Below are 26060 nucleotides of genomic sequence, written 5' to 3'. Positions count from 1 at the left end.
TCTGGGAGTAACATTCACACCTAATCCACAGGCATATCAACCTAATTTGCTCCAAAGCACAAGCTTACCGCATATAAAAATGCCTAATAAGATCAATTCTTGAGCATACATGCCCTGTTTCGTCACCCTATCATGTGAGTGATGTAAAAAAAACCTGAGTCTCTTCAAAAAAAAGCAATAAGATTTATTTACGGCAGCAAGAGAAACTAAATGAAGCGTTTTCAGTGTTCTGCGATTCAAGTGAGAAATGGCAAATTTAATTTCAAGAAAATCGTTGTCATGACACTTACGACCAAAAAAGAACCATTTAAATACACTTATAAAAACAGATCAAACAACTTATCACAAGTAAAGATATTTCAGTCTTCACATTCACACCTAATGCACAGGCATATCGACCTAATTTGCTCCAAAGCACCAGCTTACCGCATATAAAAATGCCTAATAAGACCAATTCTTGAGCATACATGCGCTGTTTGGTCACCCTATCATGTGCGTGATGTAAAAAAACCTGAGTCTCTTCAAAGAAAAGCAATAAGATTTATTTACAGCAGCAAGAGAAACTAAATGAAGCGTTTTCAGTGTTCTGCGATTGAAGTGAGAAATGGCAAATTTAATTTCAAGAAAATCGTTGTCATGACACGACCAAAAAATAACCATTTAAATACATTTATAAAAAAGATCAAACAAGTTATCACAAGTAAAGAGATTTCAGTCTTCACATTCACACCTAATGCACAGGCATATCGACCTAATTTGCTCCAAAGCACAAGCTTACCGCATATAAAAATGCCTAATAAGACCAATTCTTGAGCATGCATGCGCTGTTTGGTCACCCTTTCATGTGCGTGATGTAAAAAAACCTGTGTCTCTTCAAAGAAAAGCAATAAGATTTATTTACGGCAGCAAGAGAAACTAAATGAAGCGTTTTCAGTGTTTTGCGATCGAAGTGAGAAATGGCAAATTTAATTTCAAAAAAATCGTTGTCATGACACTTACGACCAAAAAAGAACAATTTAAATACCCTTATAAAAACACATCAAACAACTTATCACAAGTAAAGAGATTTCAGTCTTCACATACACACCTAATGCACAGGCATATCGACCTAATTTGCTCCAAAGCACAAGCTTACCGCATATAAAAATGCCTAATAAGACCAATTCTTGAGCATGCATGCGCTGTTTGGTCACCCTTTCATGTGCGTGATGTAAAAAAACCTGTGTCTCTTCAAAGAAAAGCAATAAGATTTATTTACGGCAGCAAGAGAAACTTAATGAAGCGTTTTCAGTGTTTTGCGATCGAAGTGAGAAATGGCAAATTTAATTTCAAAAAAATCGTTGTCATGACACTTACGACCAAAAAAGAACAATTTCAATACACTATAAAAACAGATCAAGCAACTTATCACAAGTAAAGAGATTTCAGTAAGGCATGTTGACGGGCTAGTTGGTTATTCATCTTGAAACTTGGGAAAAAACCCACCTAGGCACAAATGATTTCACGACACAAAAAGAGACGAGGAGACAACGGACAGGCGCCACGTTAACACGTGCAAGTGTGCACCTCGACTGAAAAAGGCGAGGATTCTGGGCAAGAGCAAATTCAAGCAGGCGAGGCTTTTATTGGAAGCCTTTCACATAAAGAAAAACGCAGCCTTGTGCGTGAGTGACACATCAGTTAGGTTGTATGCGGCGGAGTACGATTTTCTGAGATATAATATACGTGCTAGCCGATAAGTCAGGGCTGCGAAAGGCACGTGGTGTGTAGATGTGGGCGTTGCCTGAGACTATAAATGTATGTGTTTTTTCGAGCAATAAATAGTTGGAAGTAATGGCCCCTGTCCATTCTCTCCTCGTCTCTTTTTTTGTCGTGAAATCATTTGCGCCTAGGTGGGTTTTTCCCAAGTTTCAAAAGAGATTTCAGTATTTGGGTGTAACATTCCCACCTAATGCACAGGCATATCGACCTAATTTGCTCCAAAGCACAAGCTTACCGCATATAAAAATGCCTAATAAGACCAATTCTTGAGCATACATGCGCTGTTTGGTCGCCCTATCATGTGCGTGATGTAAAAAAACCTGAGTCTTCAAAGAAAAGCAATAAGATTTATTTACGGCAGCAATAGAAACTAATTGAAGTGTTTTCAGTGTTCTGCGATTGAAGTGAGAAATGGGAAATTTAATTTCAAGAAAACAGTTGTCATGACACGACCAAAAAAGAACCATTTAAATACACTTATAAAAACAGATCAAACAACTTATCACAAGTAAAGAGATTTCAGTATCTGGGAGTAACATTCACACCTAATCCACAGGCATATCAACCTAATTTGCTCCAAAGCACAAGCTTACCGCATATAAAAATGCCTAATAAGATCAATTCTTGAGCATACATGCCCTGTTTCGTCACCCTATCATGTGAGTGATGTAAAAAAAACCTGAGTCTCTTCAAAAAAAAGCAATAAGATTTATTTACGGCAGCAAGAGAAACTAAATGAAGCGTTTTCAGTGTTCTGCGATTGAAGTGAGAAATGGCAAATTTAATTTCAAGAAAATCGTTGTCATGACACGACCAAAAAAGAACTATTTAAATACACTTATAAAAAAGATCAAACAACTTATCACAAGTAAAGAGATTTCAGTCTTCACATTCACACCTAATGCACAGGCATATCGACCTAATTTGCTCCAAAGCACAAGCTTACCGCATGTAAAAATTCCTAATAAGACCAATTCTTGATCATACATGCGCTGTTTGGTCACCCTATCATATGCGTGATGTAAAAAAATCTGTGTCTCTTCAAAGAAAAGCAATAAGATTTATTTACGGCAGCAAGAGAAACTAAATGAAGCGTTTTCAGTGTTTTGCGATCGAAGTGAGAAATGGCAAATTTAATTTTAAAAAATCGTTGTCATGACACTTACGACCAAAAAAGAACAATTTAAATACCCTTATAAAAACACATCAAACAACTTATCACAAGTAAAGAGATTTCAGTCTTCACATTCACACCTAATGCACAGGCATATCGACCTAATTTGCTCCAAAGCACCAGCTTACCGCATATAAAAATGCCTAATAAGACCAATTCTTGAGCATACATGCGCTGTTTGGTCACCCTATCATGTGCGTGATGTAAAAAAACCTGAGTCACTTCAAAGAAAAGCAATAAGATTTATTTACAGCAGCAAGAGAAACTAAATGAAGCGTTTTCAGTGTTCAGCGATTGAAGTGAGAAATGGCAAATTTAATTTCAAGAAAATCGTTGTCATGAAACTTACGACCAAAAAAGAACCATTTAAATACACTTATAAAAACAGATCAAACAACTTATCACAAGTAAAGAGATTTCAGTCTTCACATTCACACCTAATGCACAGGCATATCGACCTAATTTGCTCCAAAGCACAAGCTTACCCCATATAAATATGCCTAATAAGACAAATTCTTGAGCATACATGCACTGTTTGGTCACCCTATCATGTGCGTGATGTAAAAAAAACCTGAGTCTCTTCAAAGAAAAGCAATAAGATTTATTTACGGCAGGAACAGACACTAAATGAAGCGTTTTCAGTGTTCTGCGATTCAAGTGAGAAATGGCAAATTTAATTTCAAGAAAATCGTTGTCATGACACTTACGACCAAAAAAAACCATTTAAATACACTTATAAAAACAGCTCAAACAACTTATCACAAGTAAAGAGATTTCACTCTTTGGGAGTAACATTCACACCTAATGCACAGGCATATCGACCTAATTTGCTCCAAAGCACAAGCTTACCGCATATAAAATGTCTAATAAGATCAATTCTAGACCATACATGCCCTGTCTGGTCACCCTATCATGTGAGTGATGTAATAAAAACCTGAGTCTCTTCAAAAAAAGCAATAAGATTTATTTACGGCAGCAAGAGAAACTAAATGAAGCGTTTTCAGTGTTCTGCGATTCAAGTGAGAAATGGCAAATTTAATTTCAAGAAAATCGTTGTCATGACACTTACGACCAAAAAAGAACCATTTAAATACACTTATAAAAACAGATCAAACAACTTATCACAAGTAAAGAGATTTCAGTATCTAGGAGTAACATTCACACCTAATCCACAGGCATATCGACCTAATTTGCTCCAAAGCACAAGCTTACCGCATATAAAAATGCCTAATAAGTCCAATTCTTGAGCATACATGCGCTGTTTGGTCACCCTATCATGTGCGTGATGTAAAAAAACCTGAGTCTTTTCAAAGAAAAGCAATAAGATTTATTTACGGCAGCAAGAGAAACTAAATGAAGCGTTTTCAGTGTTCTGCGATTGAAGTGAGAAATGGTAAATTTAATTTCAAGAAAACTGTTGTCATGACACTTACGACCAAAAAAGAACCATTTAAATACACTATAAAAACAGATCAAGCAACTTATCACAAGTAAAGAGATTTCAGTAAGGCATGTTGACGGGCTAGTTGCTTATTCATCTTGAAACTTGGGAAAAAACCCACCTAGGCGCAAATGATTTCACGACACAAAAAGAGACGAGGAGACAACGGACAGGCGCCACGTTAACACGTGCAAGTGTGCACCTCGACTGAAAAAGGCGAGGATTCTGGGCAAGAGCAAATTCAAGCAGGCGAGGCTTTTATTGGAAGCCTTTCACATAAAGAAAAAGGCAGCCTTGTGCGTGAGTGACACATCAGTTAGGTTGTATGCGGCGGAGTACGATTTTCTGAGCAATAATGTACGTGCTAGGCGATAAGTCAGGGCTGCGATAAGGCACGTGGTGTGTAGATGTGGGCGTTGCCTGAGACTATAAATGTATGTGTTTTTTCGAGCAATAAATAGTTGGAAGTAATGGCGCCTGTCCGTTCTCTCCTCGTCTCTTTTTGTGTCGTGAAATCATTTGCGCCTAGGTGGGCTTTTCCCAAGTTTCAAAAGAGATTTCAGTATTTGGGAGTAACATTCCCACCTAATGCACAGGCATATCGACCTAATTTGCTCCAAAGCACAAGCTTACCGCATATAAAAATGCCTAATAAGACCAATTCTTGAGCATACATGCCCTGTTTGGTCACCCTTTCATGTGCGTGATCTAAAAAAACCTGAGTCTCTTCAAAGAAAAGCAATAAGATTTATTTACAGCAGCAAGAGAAACTAAATGAAGCGTTTTCAGTGTTCTGCGATTCAAGTGAGAAATGGCAAATTTAATTTCAAGAAAACAGTTGTCATGACACTTACGACCAAAAAAGAACCATTTAAATACACTTATAAAAACACATCAAACAACTTATCACAAGTAAAGAGATTTCTGTCTTCACATTCACACCTAATGCACAGGCATATCGACCCAATTTGCTACAAAGCACAATTTTACCGCATATAAATATGCCTAATAAGACCAATTCTTGAGCATACATGCACTGTTTGGTCACCCTATCATGTGCGTGATGTAAAAAAAACCTGAGTCTCTTCAAAGAAAAGCAATAAGATTTATTTACGGCAGCAAGAGAAACTAAATGAAGCGTTTTCAGTGTTCTGCGATTGAAGTGAGAAATGGCAAATTTAATTTCAAGAAAATCGTTGTCATGACACGACCAAAAAAGAACCATTTAAATACACTTATAAAAAAGATCAAACAAGTTATCACAAGTAAAGAGATTTCAGTCTTCACATTCACACCTAATGCACAGGCATATCGACCTAATTTGCTCCAAAGCACAAGCTTACCGCATATAAAAATGCCTAATAAGACCAATTCTTGAGCATGCATGCGCTGTTTGGTCACCCTTTCATGTGCGCGATGTAAAAAAACCTGTGTCTCTTCAAAGAAAAGCAATAAGATTTATTTACGGCAGCAAGAGAAACTAAATGAAGCGTTTTCAGTGTTTTGCGATCGAAGTGAGAAATGGCAAATTTAATTTTAAAAAAATCGTTGTCATGACACTTACGACCAAAAAAGAACAATTTAAATACCCTTATAAAAACACATCAAACAACTTATCACAAGTAAAGAGATATCAGTCTTCACATTCACACCTAATGCACAGGCATATCGACCTAATTTGCTCCAAAGCACCAGCTTACCGCATATAAAAATGCCTAATAAGACCAATTCTTGAGCATACATGCGCTGTTTGGTCACCCTATCATGTGCGTGATGTAAAAAAACCTGAGTCTCTTCAAAGAAAAGCAATAAGATTTATTTACAGCAGCAAGAGAAACTAAATGAAGCGTTTTCAGTGTTCTGCGATTGAAGTGAGAAATGGCAAATTTAATTTCAAGAAAATCGTTGTCACGAAACTAACGACCAAAAAAGAACCATTTAAATACACTTATAAAAATAGATCAAACAACTTATCACAAGTAAAGAGATTTCAGTCTTCACATTCACACCTAATGCACAGGCATATCGACCTAATTTGCTCCAAAGCACAAGCTTACCGCATATAAATATGCCTAATAAGACAAATTCTTGAGCATACATGCACTGTTTGGTCACCCTATCATGTGCGTGATGTAAAAAAAACCTGAGTCTCTTCAAAGAAAAGCAATAAGATTTATTTACGGCAGGAACAGAAACTAAATGAAGCGTTTTCAGTGTTCTGCGATTCAAGTGAGAAATGGCAATTTTAATTTCAAGAAAATCGTTGTCATGACACTTACGACCAAAAAAAACCATTTAAATACACTTATAAAAACAGCTCAAACAACTTATCACAAGTAAAGAGATTTCAGTCCTTGGGAGTAACATTCACACCTAATGCACAGGCATATCGACCTAATTTGCTCCAAAGCACAAGCTTACCGCATATAAAAATGCCTAATAAGATCAATTCTTGAGCATGCATGCGCTGTTTGGTAACCCTTTCATGTGCGTGATGTAAATAAACCTGTGTCTCTTCAAAGAAAAGCAATAAGATTTATTTACGGCAGCAAGAGAAGCTAAATGAAGCGTTTTCAGTGTTTTGCGATCGAAGTGAGAAATGGCAAATTTAATTTCAAGAAAATCGTTGTCATGACACTTACGACCAAAAAAGAACCATTTAAATACACTTATAAAAACACATCAAACAACTTATCACAAGTAAAGAGATGTCAGTCTTCACATTCGCACCTAATGCACAGGCATATCGACCTAATTTGCTCCAAAGCACCAGCTTACCGCATATAAAAATGCCCAATAAGACCAATTCTTGAGCATACATGCGCTGTTTGGTCACCCTATCATGTGCGTGATGTAAAAAAACCTGAGTCTCTTCAAAGAAAAGCAATAAGATTTATTTACAGCAGCAAGAGAAACTAAATGAAGCGTTTTCACTGTTCTGCGATTGAAGTGAGAAATGGCGAATTTAATTTCAAGAAAATCGCTGTCATGAAACTTACGACCAAAAAAGAACCATTTAAATACACTTATAAAAACACATCAGACAACTTATCACAAGTAAAGAGATTTCAGTCTTCACATTCACACCTAATGCACAGGCATATCGACCCAATTTGCTACAAAGCACAATTTTACCGCATATAAATATGCCTAATAAGACCAATTCTTGAGCATACATGCACTGTTTGGTCACCCTATCATGTGCGTGATGTAAAAAAAACCTGAGTCTCTTCAAAGAAAAGCAATAAGATTTATTTACGGCAGCAAGAGAAACTAAATGAAGCGTTTTCAGTGTTCTGCGATTGAAGTGAGAAATGGCAAATTTAATTTCAAGAAAATCGTTGTCATGACACGACCAAAAAAGAACCATTTAAATACACTTATAAAAAAGATCAAACAAGTTATCACAAGTAAAGAGATTTCAGTCTTCACATTCACACCTAATGCACAGGCATATCGACCTAATTTGCTCCAAAGCACAAGCTTACCGCATATAAAAATGCCTAATAAGACCAATTCTTGAGCATGCATGCGCTGTTTGGTCACCCTTTCATGTGCGTGATGTAAAAAAACCTGTGTCTCTTCAAAGAAAAGCAATAAGATTTATTTACGGCAGAAAGAGAAACTAAATGAAGCGTTTTCAGTGTTTTGCGATCGAAGTGAGAAATGGCAAATTTAATTTTAAAAAAATCGTCGTCATGACACTTACGACCAAAAAAGAACCATTTAAATACACTTATAAAAACACATCAAACAACTTATCACAAGTAAAGAGATTTCAGTCTTCACATTCACACCTAATGCACAGGCATATCGACCCAATTTGCTACAAAGCACAATTTTACCGCATATAAATATGCCTAATAAGACCAATTCTTGAGCATACATGCACTGTTTGGTCACCCTATCATGTGCGTGATGTAAAAAAAACCTGAGTCTCTTCAAAGAAAAGCAATAAGATTTATTTACGGCAGCAAGAGAAACTAAATGAAGCGTTTTCAGTGTTCTGCGATTGAAGTGAGAAATGGCAAATTTAATTTCAAGAAAATCGTTGTCATGACACGACCAAAAAAGAACCATTTAAATACACTTATAAAAAAGATCAAACAAGTTATCACAAGTAAAGAGATTTCAGTCTTCACATTCACACCTAATGCACAGGCATATCGACCTAATTTGCTCCAAAGCACAAGCTTACCGCATATAAAAATGCCTAATAAGACCAATTCTTGAGCATGCATGCGCTGTTTGGTCACCCTTTCATGTGCGTGATGTAAAAAAACCTGTGTCTCTTCAAAGAAAAGCAATAAGATTTATTTACGGCAGCAAGAGAAACTAAATGAAGCGTTTTCAGTGTTTTGCGATCGAAGTGAGAAATGGCAAATTTAATTTTAAAAAAATCGTCGTCATGACACTTACGACCAAAAAAGAACAATTTAAATACCCTTATAAAAACACATCAAACAACTTATCACAAGTAAAGAGATTTCAGTCTTCACATTCACACCTAATGCACAGGCATATCGACCCAATTTGCTACAAAGCACAATTTTACCGCATATAAATATGCCTAATAAGACCAATTCTTGAGCATACATGCACTGTTTGGTCACCCTATCATGTGCGTGATGTAAAAAAAACCTGAGTCTCTTCAAAGAAAAGCAATAAGATTTATTTACGGCAGCAAGAGAAACTAAATGAAGCGTTTTCAGTGTTCTGCGATTGAAGTGAGAAATGGCAAATTTAATTTCAAGAAAATCGTTGTCATGACACGACCAAAAAAGAACCATTTAAATACACTTATAAAAAAGATCAAACAAGTTATCACAAGTAAAGAGATTTCAGTCCTTGGGAGTAACATTCACACCTAATGCACAGGCATATCGACCTAATTTGCTCCAAAGCACAAGCTTACCGCATATAAAATGTCTAATAAGATCAATTCTAGAGCATACATGCCCTGTTTGGTCACCCTATCATGTGAGTGATGTAATAAAAACCTGAGTCTCTTCAAAAAAAGCAATAAGATTTATTTACGGCAGCAAGAGAAACTAAATGAAGCGTTTTCAGTGTTCTGCGATTCAAGTGAGAAATGGCAAATTTAATTTCAAGAAAATCGTTGTCATGACACTTACGACAAAAAACGAACCATTTAAATACACTTATAAAAACAGATCAAACAACTTATCACAAGTAAAGAGATTTCAGTATCTGGGTGTAACATTCACACCTAATCCACAGGCGTATCGACCTAATTTGCTCAAAAGCACAAGCTTACAGCATATAAAAATGCCTAATAAGACCAATTCTTGATCATACATGCGCTGTTTGGTCACCCTATCATGTGCGTGATGTAAAAAAACCTGAGTCTCTTCAAAGGAAAGCAATAAGATTTATTTACGGCAGCAAGAGAAACTAAATGAAGCGTTTTCAGTGTTCTGCGATTGAAGTGAGAAATGGCAAATTTAATTTCAAGAAAATCGTTGTCATGACACTTACGACCAAAAAAGAACCATTTAAATACACTTATAAAAACAGATCAAACAACTTATCACAAGTAAAGAGATTTCAGTATCTGGGAGTAACATTCACACCTAATCCACAGGCATATCGACCTAATTTGCTCCAAAGCACAAGCTTACCGCATATAAAAATGCCTAATAAGATCAATTCTTGAGCATGCATGCGCTGTTTGGTCACCCTTTCATGTGCGTGATGTAAATAAACCTGTGTCTCTTCAAAGAAAAGCAATAAGATTTATTTACGGCAGCAAGAGAAGCTAAATGAAGCGTTTTCAGTGTTTTGCGATCGAAGTGAGAAATGGCAAATTTAATTTCAAGAAAATCGTTGTCATGACACTTACGACCAAAAAAGAACCATTTAAATACACTTATAAAAACACATCAAACAACTTATCGCAAGTAAAGAGATGTCAGTCTTCACATTCGCACCTAATGCACAGGCATATCGACCTAATTTGCTCCAAAGCACCAGCTTACCGCATATAAAAATGCCCAATAAGACCAATTCTTGAGCATACATGCGCTGTTTGGTCACCCTATCATGTGCGTGATGTAAAAAAACCTGAGTCTCTTCAAAGGAAAGCAATAAGATTTATTTACGGCAGCAAGAGAAACTAAATGAAGCGTTTTCAGTGTTCTGCGATTGAAGTGAGAAATGGCAAATTTAATTTCAAGAAAATCGCTGTCATGAAACTTACGACCAAAAAAGAACCATTTAAATACACTTATAAAAAGAGATCAAACAACTTATCACAAGTAAAGAGATTTCAGTATCTGGGAGTAACATTCACACCTAATCCACAGGCATTTCGACCTAATTTGCTCCAAAGCACAAGCTTACCGCATATAAAAATACCTAATAAGACCAATTCTTGAGCATACATGCGCTGTTTGGTCACCCTATCATGTGCGTAATGTAAAAAAACCTGAGTCTCTTCAAAAAAAGCAATAAGATTTATTTACGGCAGCAAGAGAAACTAAATGAAGCGTTTTCAGTGTTTTGCGATTCAAGTGAGAAATGGCAAATTTAATTTCAAGAATAGCGTTGTCATGACACTTACGACTAAAAACGAACCATTTAAATACACTTATAAAAACAGATCAAACAACTTATCACAAGTAAAGAGATTTCAGTATCTGGGAGTAACATTCACACCTAATCTACAGGCATATCGACCTAATTTGCTCCAAAGCACAAGCTTACCGCATATAAAAATGCCTAATAAGACCCATTCTTGAGCATACATGCGCTGTTTGGTCACCCTATCATGTGCGTGATGTAAAAAAACCTGAGTCTCTTCAAAGAAAAGCAATAAGATTTATTTACGGCAGGAACAGAAACTAAATGAAGCGTTTTCAGTGTTCTGCGATTCAAGTGAGAAATGGCAAATTTCAAGAAAATCGTTGTCATGACACTTACGACCAAAAAAAACATTTAAATACACTTATAAAAACAGCTCAAACAACTTATCACAAGTAAAGAGATTTCAGTCTTTGGGAGTAACATTCACACCTAATGCACAGGCATATAGACCTAATTTGCTCCAAAGCACAAGCTTACCGCATATAAAATGTCTAATAAGATCAATTATAGAGCATACATGCCCTGTTTGGTCACCCTATTATGTGCGTGATGTAAAAAAACCTGAGTCTCTTCAAAGAAAAGCAATAAGATTTATTTACGGCAGCAAGAGAAACTAAATGAAGCGTTTTCAGTGTTCTGCGATTCAAGTGAGAAATGGCAAATTTTATTTCAAGAAAATCGTTGTCGTGACACTTACGACCAAAAAAGAACCACTTAAATACACTGTAAAGAAGGACGTCGGGGACGGCGTCGAGGTCGGCGATGGAGCTGGGCGACCAAGACCGACACGATCTGCGCGATGGCAATTCCACAACCGCTTCTTCTTCATCGGCGTCGAGCGAAGGGGTCCATCTTCTTCTTCACAATGCCCCCCAGAGAAAAAGGAGCCATCCTGGCGACTTAAGGGGACGAAGAGACGATGGGGTCATAGAACGGCTTAAGGCGCTGCACATGTACAGTTTCACGGCCACGGCGCCGAAGATCAGAAGGTGGTGTAAGAGGCTCAACAATGTAATTGACTGGCGAAGTGCGCTCGACGACACGGTAGGGCCCATGGTACTTGGAGAGCAGTTTTGTTGAAAGGCCGGGACTGCTGGATGGAACCCATAGCCACACGAGCGAGCCGGGCTCGAAGTGTGGGGCATTCCTCTGAGTGGTGTCATGGTGATGTTTTTGGCGCCATTGAGAGTCGGTCGTGAACGATCGGGCAATCTGGCGGCATTCTTCGGCGTGCTGTGCAGCTTCGGTAACGGTGGTACATTCAGAGGCATCAGGTTTGTAGGGCAGCACTGTGTCGAGGGGAGCAGATGGATGCCGACCGTATAGCAAAAAGAACGGAGAGAAACCCGTGCTGGATTGCGTAGCAGTGTTGTATGCATAGGTGATATAAGGCAGCACAATGTCCCAGTCGGTGTGATCGGATCCAACGTACTTCGCGAACATGTCACCGAGGGTGCGATTAAATCGTTCAGTAAGACCGTTTGTTTGCGGATGGTAAGCGGTGCAAGTGCGACGAATGATTTTGCACTGAGCGAGCAGGGCTTGAACGACGTGAGATAAGAAAGCACGGCCTCTGTCGCTGAGCAATTCGCGAGGAGCACCGTGACGGAGAATGAAGTGCGTCAATAAGAAACCGGCCACATCACGGGCTGTTGCAGCTGGGAGCGCGGCAGTTTCGGCATATCTCGTCAGATGGTCGACCGCGACAATGACCCAGCGATTGCCGGCAGCTGTGTATGGAAGAGGGCCGTAGAAGTCAATGCCAATGCGGTCGAAGGGTCTAAGCGGACATACGAGAGGCTGTAACTCACCAGCCGAACGGTGAGAGGCAGGTTTGCGGCGTTGGCAAGCCAGGCACGATCGGACGTACCGAAGAACCGAGTTGTACATACCGCGCCAATAGTAGCGAAGACGGATTCGGGTGTACGTCTTGAAAACTCCGGCGTGACCGCACTGCGGATCGGCGTGGAAAGCTGTACATACTTCGGTCCGTAGATGGCGCGGGATCACGAGGAGCCATTTCCGTCCAGTTGAATTGTAGTTGCGCCGGTAAAGGAGGTGATCCCGAATCTCGTAGTGGGAAGCTTGGCGGCGAACGTCGCGTGAAGGGGTAACTTGCGAATGGTTGGAGAGGTAGTCAATAAGAGAGGCGATCCATGGGTCCTTTCGTTGTTCGGCGGGCATGTCACTGACGTCGAGCGTAAACACCACGGGGTCCAAGGCAGAGAGGCTAGCAAGGTCGGCTGGAAGCGGCGAGCGAGACAAAGCGTCGGCGTCTTTATGCTTGCGACCAGATCGGTAAACGACACGGATATCATATTCTTGGAGACGAAGAGCCCATCGTGCCAACCGGCCGGAGGGATCTTTGAGCGATGAAAGCCAGCAGAGGGCATGATGGTCAGTGACTACATCAAAAGGACGGCCGTAAAGGTAAGGTCGAAACTTTGTGAGTGCCCAGACAACGGCCAAGCACTCATTTTCCGTTACTGAGTAGTTAGTTTCAGCTTTTGTGAGAGTACGGCTGGCATAAGCGACCACGTATTCGCCAAAGCCAGAGGGGCGCTGAGCAAGCACAGCGCCGAGGCCGACACCACTGGCGTCTGCGTGCACTTCGGTGGGCGCCTGGGGGTCAAAATGGCGCAGGATGGGCGGAGCTGTGAGGAGGCGGCGCAAGGTATTGTAGGCGGTGTCGCATGCTGGTGACCACAGCGAAAAGTCTGAGTTATGGCCAAGGAGCTGAGTCAGCGGGGCGACAATGGAAGCAAAGTTCCGTATAAAACGCCGGAAGTATGAGCACAAGCCCAAGAAGCTCCGGAGTTGCTTAATGGTAGTAGGTTTCGGGAAGGCAGTCACAGCTCGAAGTTTGGCGGGATCAGGGCGGATACCCTCCTTGGACACAACGTGGCCTAAAATAGTCAGCTCACGAGCAGCGAAACGACACTTCTTCAAGTTGAGCTGCAGACCGGCATTCGCAAGACATGTCAAGACCTGCTTCAGGCGAGAGAGGTGGGTCGCAAAGTCCGGCGAGAACACCACGATGTCGTCAAGGTAACACAGGCACGTCTTCCACTTCAGGCCACGCAGAATAGTGTCCATCACACGCTCGAATGTAGCAGGAGCATTACACAGACCGAAAGGCATGACGGTAAATTCAAAGAGGCCATCGGGGGTGACAAATGCGGTTTTAGGGCGATCTTCCGCAGCCATGGGTACCTGCCAGTAACCGGAGCGTAAATCGAGCGAAGAAAAGAGTTCAGCGCCTTGTAAACAGTCCAATGCATCATCTATACGCGGTAGAGGGTACACATCTTTCCGCGTGATTTTATTTAGGCGACGGTAATCAACGCAGAAGCGAATAGAACCGTCTTTCTTCCTCACCAGGACTACAGGAGAGGCCCACGGACTGCTAGAAGGCTCGATCACGCCATTCTGAAGCATAGTATCAACTTGGTCTTCAATAACTCGGCGCTCGGTGGCAGAGACACGATAGGGGCGCTGACGCAGAGGAGCATGAGAACCGGTGTCAGAGTGGGCAGGCCAGCAGCAGTATCGGCAACATGCTCAGCAACCATTTTTGTCTTGCTCTACAGATTTTGGCGGCCCTTCTGTGCGGACCAGTTCCACCGCGTGGCTACGACCCAGTGGCTACGTCGTTTGACCTGGTCAACGAGCCCTCGCATCGCGGGAATGAATGGTGGCCCAGCGCCTACGCATCAAGGGCAATCGACGTGGATGTGTTCAGTGAGCCGGCATCGGAAAATCTGGCTCGTGCCAGGTGCCCGGCGATTACATTGTTTTCCGTTCCGCAACTGACAGCGCATCGCTTCATCTCGACAACTGTGACGTCACATCACATGGCTCAGCAAGCCCCTTTAAAAGAGCGAGCAACATCGACTTTCTTCAGTGGGCAGGCCAGCAGCAGTATCGGCAACATGCTCAGCAACCATTTTTGTCTTGCTCTACAGATTTTGGCGGCCCTTCTGTGCGGACCAGTTCCACCGCGTGGCTACGACCCAGTGGCTACGTCGTTTGACCTGGTCAACGAGCCCTCGCATCGCGGGAATGAATGGTGGCCCAGCGCCTACGCATCAAGGGCAATCGACGTGGATGTGTTCAGTGAGCCGGCATCGGAAAATCTGGCTCGTGCCAGGTGCCCGGCGATTACATTGTTTTCCGTTCCGCAACTGACAGCGCATCGCTTCATCTCGACAACTGTGACGTCACATCACATGGCTCAGCAAGCCCCTTTAAAAGAGCGAGCAACATCGACTTTCTTCAGTGGGCAGGCCAGCAGCAGTATCGGCAACATGCTCAGCAACCATTTTTGTCTTGCTCTACAGGTTAGTAAAAACGTTTCCATGTACTGTTATCGTAGTGACAACCGGTTTCTGTTGCTGCTGCCCTGCCCACAGTGTTTCAAATGTATTCTGGCGCACATTGCTTTATTGCCTACTAACCTACTTCTTTCGGGAGATATTGAGACAAACCCGGGACCAACTGAGAAGCAATTGCTGTCGGAACTGCTAGACGGCCAAAAGAAAGTGCAAGGAACTATTGAAGGAATTATCGACGGTCAGAACGAAATAAAAGAGCAAATGGTTACACTAAACAACAGAACAGATAGCATTGAACAACAGTTGTCCAAACTAGGCACGCTGTCAAAACAAGTAAGCGAAATAGAAAAAACAATAGCAGATTTTGACAGCCAGTTGTCCTTTCTGATGAATAAGGTGGACGACTTAGAAAACAGAAGCCGTCGCAATAATCTTATAATTTATGGTTTAGAAGAGTCAGAAAACGAGACGCTTGAAGAACTTGAAAACACAGTGAAAGACGACATAATAAAAGAGAAGATAGGTATAACACCTACAGGTATAGAAAGACTTCATAGGCTTGGGCGTAAATCCAGTGACAGATCTAGACCGGTTATCATAAAATTTCTTGACTATCGGGAAAAGGCATCCATTTTACAAGCAGCCTACAAACTAAAAGGATCGTCGTACTCTATCTCGGAAGACTTCTCAAAGCGCGTGCGTGACTTACGTAAACTTTTGTGGGACAGCGCAGCGGAAGAAAAAGCAAATGGCGCTAAGGTAAAGCTGGTCTTTGATAAAATTAGCATTGATAGTGTTATGTTTGCTTGGGATGCCCAGAAAGGAGAGCGTGTCAGATTGGTCAATAAGAAAAATAACTGACAGAAAAAGCATGATCCTACATCCTTGAAAATCTTAAACATTAACTGCAGAAGTGTAATCAATAAAGTAACCGAGCTTGAAGGGCTCCTTTTTACTAACGATTCAGACATTGCTGTGCTAACCGAAACATGGTTACATGATGCAATTTTCGACAGTGAATTCGTGCCTACTGGTTACAATGTACTCCGGAAAGACCGTACTGGAAGAGGTGGCGGCGTCTGTATGATATACAAGAAATCATTACGAGTTTTAAGGATGCCTGATGTGCCTAATGTAGAGTGCATTTTCAGTAAAACATATTGTGGTACAATCAGGTACATTATAGGTGTGTTGTACAGGCCCCCTTCTTCTTCCATATCGGTTTTAAATGATTTGAAAACTTACATGAACACATATTTAAAACCTGGCGATCGGATAATTCTAGCTGGCGACTTTAATCTGCCTAATATTGACTGGCGCACGATGTCCCTCAAAAACCATAACGACAAAACAGGTGATGCCATGTTGGACATAGCATTTGCATTTGATTTATCCCAACTTGTTGACGAGTACACCAGGGTACACGATAGCGCTAAATCTATACTGGACCTTTTCTTCGTAAGCGGATCTATTAGTACTAAAACAAAATGCGAAATAATCCCAGGAATCTCCGATCACCAGGCCGTGTTCCTTACCTTATCTGATGCCGCTATTGACAGCCATCCAAAGCAGTCATGTTTTCCTAACTTCTCACGCGCTGATGACACATCAATAATCGATACCTTATCAAGCGTAGAAAGTTGGGCTAGTTGGTTGGTAGTACTATTATGATACATTCCAGCGGGTAAAAAGACACGGACGAAGGTAGACGAGACAGGACGAACGCCGGACTTCAACTGAGGTTTATTTCACAAACAGCGATAATATACAAAAGGGGGCGCAAGGAAAAGTAATCCGTGACAAGATCAACCCATAATCAAAAAAGTGCAGAAGGCTCCTTTGCCATGCCACTCATGTTTTCCACATCGGCGCACCTGCTATCTATCGCCTACCTGGCTGAATCCACCCGTTTGCCTTCAGGTAATCTATTTCTTTTTTGTTTAGCGCCACGCAGGGCTGCTGACGCAAAACTGCGTCAGCAGCCCTTCTGTGGCGCTAAACAAAAAAGAAATAGATTACCTGAAGGCAAACGGGTGGATTCAGCCAGGTAGGCGATAGATAGCAGGTGCGCCGATGTGGAAAACATGAGTGGCATGGCAAAGGAGCCTTCTGCACTTTTTTGATTATGGGTTGATCTTGTCACGGATTACTTTTCCTTGCGCCCCCTTTTGTATATTATCGCTGTTTGTGAAATAAACCTCAGTTGAAGTCCGGCGTTCGTCCTGTCTCGTCTACCTTCGTCCGTGTCTTTTTACCCGCTGGAATGTATCATAATAGTGATACCTTATCCTTTTATTTTGATAGTTTTTCGAAGTCTACCGTAAATGTAGACGATCTGTGGATTTCTTTTAAGGATCTGGTTATGATGTGTATTAACCGTTTTGTGCCAAGCATTGTTAAAAAGACAAAACGTGACAATCCCTGGATTTCCCGCACTTCAATACAAATGCGTAGAAAATTAAAAAAGTTGAAAAAGAAAAGGCAAGCAGTTGTCCAACCTGAAGGCCTGCTGGATAAAATTTCCGCTCTGTCAAGTCAACTAAGAGGACAGGTAGCACTTGATAAAGAAAATTATTTTGGCGATTTGTTACCTAATTTTATAACTAGCTCACCTGAAAAATTTTGGCGTACAATCTCACCAGTATCTAGGGATTCTCATGCATTTGAAATCAATGGCACATTAACACATGACGGAAAGGTAATATCAACCGCCTTTAACGAATACTTCAAATCCGTTTTTACTAAGGATAATGGCATACAACCTGTGTTCGAAACATGCTTACCTCCGATGCCTGATCTTGTCATCAGTGAACAGGGTATAACTAAAATGCTTTTGAATCTTAACGTAAAAAAATCCCTTGGGCCTGATAAAATACCCAATGCATTCCTAACGAGGTATGCAGAATGGGTGTCCAAGTATTTGTTTATAATTTTTTCTAGGTCTCTAAACGAAGGACAGGTTCCGGGCGACTGGAGGACAGCCAGAGTTCAACCAATTCATAAAAATGGAAACAAACAGTACATTAATAATTACCGACCGATTTCATTAACATCGACCGTTTGCAAAATTATGGAACACATAATACACACCCACATTTCCCATTTTCTTGAACAACACAATTTTATTACAAATTTCCAACACGGATTCCGGAAAGGTTATTCTACTTGTACCCAATTAGTTCAGACTATACACGATTTTGCGAATGCTATTAACAATAGTAGCCAAACAGATGCCATTTTTATGGATTTCGCCAAAGCATTTGATAAGGTCTCTCACAAAAAACTGCTTTCCAAAATTAATAGCACACTCAGAAATAACAAAATCATTAATTGGATTTCAGCATATTTGAGTAACCGTCAGCAATATGTCTCTTTTGGGGAACATTCCTCTCAAACTGTTTTTGTTGACTCTGGCGTCCCTCAGGGCTCAGTGCTTGGGCCACTCTTGTTTATCATTTACATTAACGACATCGTGAAAGACATTCCTGTTAATATTAAACTATATGCGGATGATTGTGTGCTATACTCCGAAATTAAAAACATGTCAGATCAGGTAAAACTTAATGAGGCTTTTCAGAAAATTAATGCCTGGTGTGATGCATGGCAGATGCCTATCAACTTTCAAAAAACCGTGTATATGAGAATCACTCACAAGAAAAGTCCACTGATGTTCCAATATTCATTTGATAACAACATTCTTTCCGAAGTCTCACACTACAAATATCTAGGGCTATGGATTACTAACAACCTTGACTAGACTAAACACATTGATCAAACTGTAAATAATGCAAACCGTAAACTTTTCTTTCTTAGGCGTGCATTGAGACTTTCCACACCCCGAGTTCGGCTTCTAGCGTATAAATCGATTGTCCTTCCAATACTAGATTATGCGGCAATAATCTGGGATCCATTCACCAAAACAAACGTAAATAAAATTGAAAAAATACAAAAGAAAGCAGTACGTTTTGTTTACAATAGCTATGGACGCACATCAGTAAGTGACCTCTTAAACAGGGCTGCTTTAATATCTATAACCGAAAGGAATCGCGTTGTTCGACTAAAGTTCTTATACCAATTGGTCAAAGGTCATTTTAAAATTAACATTGATGGACTAATATCCTTCTCTTCAGGTTATTCTACAAGACAACGTCACAATCTTACAATCACCCCTTTCACCCAGCGTAATAACTGCTTTAAATATTCCTTTTTTCCGCGAACAGTAACGGAGTGGAATCAACTTACTAACGACGAAGTCCTACAGCTATCTGTAACATCATTCATCGGCAACCTCAGTGCACAATAATGTCCTCTGTCATGCATTCCCGTTTCCCATTTTTTTATGACCTGATTTTAATATTGTGATCGTTTTGGTGCTCTTTCTTCATTTAATTAATTCCCTGTTGACCATGTTCACTGATGACTTGATAGTAGTGTATTTATATGCCCCAAACCTTATTGTACTTTTTTTGCTGTGTTACGTCATTGAGCCTTTCATTTTTGCTGTTGTGTTTTTGTTGCTTATTATTAATTTGTGGCCTTTGTACTTTTTTTTCTTAATATTTGTACTTACCTATATTCTGTATGCTCACCCTGCGAAAATCCCTTCCTGGGATTGCAGTATCAATAAATAATAATAATAATAAATAATAACTCGGCGCTCGGTGGCAGAGACACGATAGGGGCGCTGACGCAGAGGAGCATGAGAACCGGTGTCAATGTGGTGGGCGACAGTTGATGTGCGGCTCAAAGCAGGCTGATGAAAGTCGAATGAAGAACGGAACTGATGAAGCAGTGCGAGAAGTTCAGTGCGGTGAGGACCAGGAAGATTGGCGTCGATGGAGCGGAGGAAAACGTCAGGAGACGACTGGTCCGGCGCAAGAACAGGTGGTGTGAGTGCAGCCAAGTCACCAGGCTGCGAAGCGGAGGTTGCGTCAGCGGTGAGAATGGAATCAATGAGCTGTACGGTGCCGAGGCATTCCGCACGACGCAGGGAGACGGGAAAGGAGAACGGATTAGAAATCCAGAGCGCGGTGAGGCCAGCTGATATAGAAAGTACGGCATAAGGCAGGGGAAGACTTTTGCGGTTTATAAAGATGGGCGAGGGTGTGAAAAGGACATCGGCACTGCGGGGAAAATCACAAGCGGTGGGCACAAGGACGAAAGAGCACGCAGGGAGGTCAATATCTTCGGCAACGACGACTTTCGGAGAAGGAACGTTCGGCAACGGTACGTCAAGCGCAAAAAACTCCAGTTCGGCACGAGCACAGTTGATCACCGCATTGTTTCGCGACAGAAAATCCCAGCCCAAGATAAGATCATGAGAGCAGGAAGGCAAAACGACGAACTCTATTGCGTACACAACTTCCTGAATGACGACTCGTGCTGTGCACACCGCTATAGGGTTGACAGGCTGGGCACTTGCCGTGCAAAGTGAGAATCCGGAAATAGGTGTCGTTACTTTGCGCAATGAACGGCAAAGACTTGCAGCCATGGCAGAAACAGCAGCGCCGGTGTCGACCAGAGCCAGTACTATAACGCCGTCAACAGAAACTTCAAGTAGATTCGCGGGAGATACGTGAGGCCTTTGACAGTTCGCTCGTTGCGCAGTTCTCGCCTCAGGAACTGCGGCAATCAGTTTTCCTCTTGCGCCAGATTGGGACGCCGTCGCAGCGGAGATAGGGAGCGGCGACGCGGCGAGGTTGAGCGGCGAGGAGAAAAGGAGCCACGGTCATTCGCGACGGAACTTGCAGATGGATCGGCGGCTGCGTACTGATTTCGGGGCGGCTGCCAGGAAGCTGACATTCGGCGCGGTACAAAATCGTCGTGAGTGCGACTTCTGCAGTACCGGGCAACATGGCCAGCAAACCCACAGGAATAACAGATGAGACGGTTGTCACTTGTTCGCCATGGATTGCGGCGCTGCGGAGGAATAAAAGGCTGTGGCGCCGGAATAAATTGCTGTACAGGTCCTGGAGGCGTAGCGTAGACCAAAGGGTAGCTAGCTGGTCGCGGTCAGGCAGCGACGGCAGCGTACGTCAGCGGTGCGACAGGAGCGGGCGTCATTGGTGAAGCGGCAGGGCCGTCGGCATATGCGAGGGGCTCAACGGCTGGTGCAGGCTGAGGCATGGGAGCTGGTGGAGCGACAGAGGGAAGGGCCTCTGCCACGCGGTCGGCAATGACCTGTCGAAGAGGCGCCAAATTTTGGGACAGCTCGCAGTTCGTCGGAAGTAAAGATATCTGGCGAGCAACTTCCTCCCGGATGAAGTCTTTGAGCTGCTGCAGCAGCGTGGAGCTCCCACATGTAGAGGAGAGACCAGAAAGTGGTTCCACAGGCCCGGAAGGTGGTGGAGTGATGAGGCGCTGCTTGCGCAACTCATCGTAGCTCTGGCAAGATGAAGTCTTTGAGCTGCTGCAGCAGCGTGGAGCTCCCACATGTAGAGGAGAGACCAGAAAGTGGTTCCACAGGCCCGGAAGGTGGTGGAGTGATGAGGCGCTGCTTGCGCAACTCATTGTAGCTCTGGCAAAGGTTGACAACTTGGGAAACCGTAGTCAAATCCCGGGACGTTAGCATTTGAAAGGCGTCATGTTCGATGCCCTTCAGGATGTGCTTGATCTTGTCTATTTCGGACATCTGTGCGTTGACGCGACTGCAGAGATGGACGACATCTTCAATATAACTTGTGAATGTTTCGCCGAGCCGCTGTGATCGATCGTGCAGGCGTTGTTCGGCGCAGAGCTTGCGTACAGCGGGACGACCAAACACGGTGATAAGGTTAGCCTTGAATGTGTCCCATGTCGTGATATCGGCTTCGTGGTTACGATACCACAAGTTGGCAACGCCGGTCAAATAAAAGATGACATTGGTTAGCTTAGTGACGTCGTCCCACTTATTGTAGGAACTCACTCGCTCGTATGAAGCAAGCCAGTCATCGCAGTCCGTGTCGTCGGCGCCGCTAAAGAGCGCAGGGTCGCCCTGGCGTAAGGAGCCGGAGCAGACAACCGGCTGGGGCATCGGGGCGGCCGGTGGGTGTTCGTCTTCGGCCATACGAGCTCGTCTTGCCATACGTGAGGCAAGGAGATCAGGCAGCACCTCCACCAAATGTAAAGAAGGACGTCGGGGACGGCGTCGAGGTCGGCGATGGAGCTGGGCGACCAAGACCGACACGATCTGCGCGATGGCAATTCCACAACCGCTTCTTCTTCATCGGCGTCCAGCGAAGGGGTCCATCTTCTTCTTCACAACACTTATAAAAACAGATGAAACAACTTATCACAAGTAAAGAGATTTCAGTATCTGGGAGTAACATTCACACCTAATCCACAGGCATATCGACCTAATTTGCTCCAAAGCACAAGCTTACCGCATATAAAAATGCCTAATAAGATCAATTCTTGAGCATGCATGCGCTGTTTGGTCACCCTTTCATGTGCGTGATGTAAATAAACCCTGTGTCTCTTCAAAGAAAAGCAATAAGATTTATTTACGGCAGCAAGAGAAGCTAAATGAAGCGTTTTCAGTGTTCTGCGATTCAAGTGAGAAATGGCAAATTTCATTTCAAGAAAATCGTTGTCATGAAACTTACGACCAAAAAAGAACCATTTAAATACACTTATAAAAAGAGATCAAACAACTTATCACAAGTAAAGAGATTTCAGTATCTGGGAGTAACATTCACACCTAATCCACAGGCATATCGACCTAATTTGCTCCAAAGCACCAGCTTACCGCATATAAAAATGCCTAATAAGACCAATTCTTGAGCATACATGCGCTGTTTGGTCACCCCATCATGTGAGTGATGTAAAAAAACCTGAGTCTCTTCAAAAAAAGCAATAAGATTTATTTACGGCAGCAAGAGAAACTAAATGAAGTGTTTTCAGTGTTCTGCGATTGAAGTGAGAAATGGCAAATTTAATTTCAAGAAAATCGTTGTCATGAAACTTACGACCAAAAAAGAACCATTTAAATACACTTATAAAAAGAGATCAAACAACTTATCACAAGTAAAGAGATTTCAGTATCTGGGAGTAACATTCACACCTAATCCACAGGCATTTCGACCTAATTTGCTCCAAAGCGCAAGCTTACCGCATATAAAAATACCTAATAAGACCAATTCTTGAGCATACATGCGCTGTTTGGTCACCCTATCATGTGCGTAATGTAAAAAAACCTGAGTCTCTTCAAAGAAAAGCAATAAGATTTATTTACGGCAGCAAGAGAAAATAAATGAAGCGTTTTCAGTGTTTTGCGATTCAAGTGAGAAATGGCAAATTTAATTTCAAGAATAGTGTTGTCATGACACTTACGACTAAAAACGAACCATTTAAATACACTTATAAAAACAGATCAAACAACTTATCACAAGTAAAGAGATTTCAGTATCTGGGAGTAACATTCACACCTAATCCACAGGCATATCGACCTAATTTGCTCCAAAGCACAAGCTTACCGCATATAAAAATGCCTAATAAGACCAATTCTTCAGCATACATGCGCTGTTTGGTGGCCCTATCATGTGCGTGATGTAAAAAAACCTGAGTCTCTTCAAAGAAAAGCAATAAGATTTATTTACGGCAGCAAGAGAAACTAAATGAAGTGTTTTCAGTGTTCTGCGATTGAAGTGAGAAATGGCAAATTTAATTTCAAGAAAATCGCTGTCATGACACTTACGACTAAAAAGAACCATTTAAATACACTTATAAAAACAGATCAAACAACTTATCACAAGTAAAGAGATTTCAGTATCTGGGAGTAACATTCACACCTAATCCACAGGCATATCGACCTAATTTGCTCCAAAGCACAAGCTTACCGCATATAAAAATACCTAATAAGACCAATTCTTGAGCATACATGCGCTGTTTGGTCGCCCTATCATGTGTGTGATGTAAAAAAACCTGAGTCTCTTCAAAGAAAAGCAATAAGATTTATTTACGGCAGCAAGAGAAACTAAATGAAGTGTTTTCAGTGTTCTGCGATTGAAGTGAGAAATGGCAAATTTAATTTCAAGAAAATCGTTGTCATGAAACTTACGACCAAAAAAGAACCATTTAAATACACTTATAAAAAGAGATCAAACAACTTATCACAAGTAAAGAGATTTCAGTATCTGGGAGTAACATTCACACCTAATCCACAGGCATTTCGACCTAATTTGCTCCAAAGCACAAGCTTACCGCATATAAAAATACCTAATAAGACCAATTCTTGAGCATACATGCGCTGTTTGGTCACCCTATCATGTGCGTAATGTAAAAAAACCTGAGTCTCTTCAAAGAAAAGCAATAAGATTTATTTACGGCAGCAAGAGAAGATAAATGAAGCGTTTTCAGTGTTCTGCGATTCAAGTGAGAAATGGCAAATTTAATTTCAAGAAAATCGTTGTCATGAAACTTACGACCAAAAAAGAACCATTTAAATACACTTATAAAAAGAGATCAAACAACTTATCACAAGTAAAGAGATTTCAGTATCTGGGAGTAACATTCACAACTAATCCACAGGCATATCGACCTAATTTGCTCCAAAGCACCAGCTTACCGCATATAAAAATGCCTAATAAGACCAATTCTTGAGCATACATGCGCTGTTTGGTCACCCTATCATGTGAGTGATGTAAAAAAACCTGAGTCTCTTCAAAAAAAGCAATAAGATTTATTTACGGCAGCAAGAGAAACTAAATGAAGTGTTTTCAGTGTTCTGCGATTGAAGTGAGAAATGGCAAATTTAATTTCAAGAAAATCGTTATGAAACTTACGACCAAAAAAGAACCATTTAAATACACTTATAAAAAGAGATCAAACAACTTATCACAAGTAAAGAAATTTCAGTATCTGGGAGTAACATTCACACCTAATTCACAGGCATTTCGACCTAATTTGCTCCAAAGCACAAGCTTACCGCATATAAAAATACCTAATAAGACCAATTCTTGAGCATACATGCGCTGTTTGGTCACCCTATCATGTGCGTAATGTAAAAAAACCTGAGTCTCTTCAAAGAAAAGCAATAAGATTTATTTACGGCAGCAAGAGAAGATAAATGAAGCGTTTTCAGTGTTCTGCGATTCAAGTGAGAAATGGCAAATTTAATTTCAAGAAAATCGTTGTCATGAAACTTACGACCAAAAAAGAACCATTTAAATACACTTATAAAAAGAGATCAAACAACTTATCACAAGTAAAGAGATTTCAGTATCTGGGAGTAACATTCACAACTAATCCACAGGCATATCGACCTAATTTGCTCCAAAGCACCAGCTTACCGCATATAAAAATGCCTAATAAGACCAATTCTTGAGCATACATGCGCTGTTTGGTCACCCTATCATGTGAGTGATGTAAAAAAACCTGAGTCTCTTCAAAAAAAGCAATAAGATTTATTTACGGCAGCAAGAGAAACTAAATGAAGTGTTTTCAGTGTTCTGCGATTGAAGTGAGAAATGGCAAATTTAATTTCAAGAAAATCGTTATGAAACTTACGACCAAAAAAGAACCATTTAAATACACTTATAAAAAGAGATCAAACAACTTATCACAAGTAAAGAAATTTCAGTATCTGGGAGTAACATTCACACCTAATTCACAGGCATTTCGACCTAATTTGCTCCAAAGCACAAGCTTACCGCATATAAAAATACCTAATAAGACCAATTCTTGAGCATACATGCGCTGTTTGGTCACCCTATCATGTGCGTAATGTAAAAAAACCTGAGTCTCTTCAAAGAAAAGCAATAAGATT

At 41.3% G+C, this 26060-nt stretch overlaps 1 pseudogene; it reads left to right on the top strand.

Moving 5' to 3' along the window:
• The first annotated feature begins 13706 nt into the window (after window positions 1-13706).
• LOC149345471 (uncharacterized) lies at window positions 13707-15428 on the top strand (annotated as a pseudogene).
• The last annotated feature ends 10632 nt before the right edge of the window (window positions 15429-26060 follow it).

This window comes from Amblyomma mixtum, chromosome 5 (assembly GCF_055824585.1).
Source record: "Amblyomma mixtum isolate Tamu chromosome 5, ASM5582458v1, whole genome shotgun sequence".
Classification (NCBI taxonomy): Eukaryota; Metazoa; Arthropoda; class Arachnida; order Ixodida; family Ixodidae; genus Amblyomma; species Amblyomma mixtum.
This window is presented reverse-complemented; position numbering and strand designations above follow the sequence as displayed.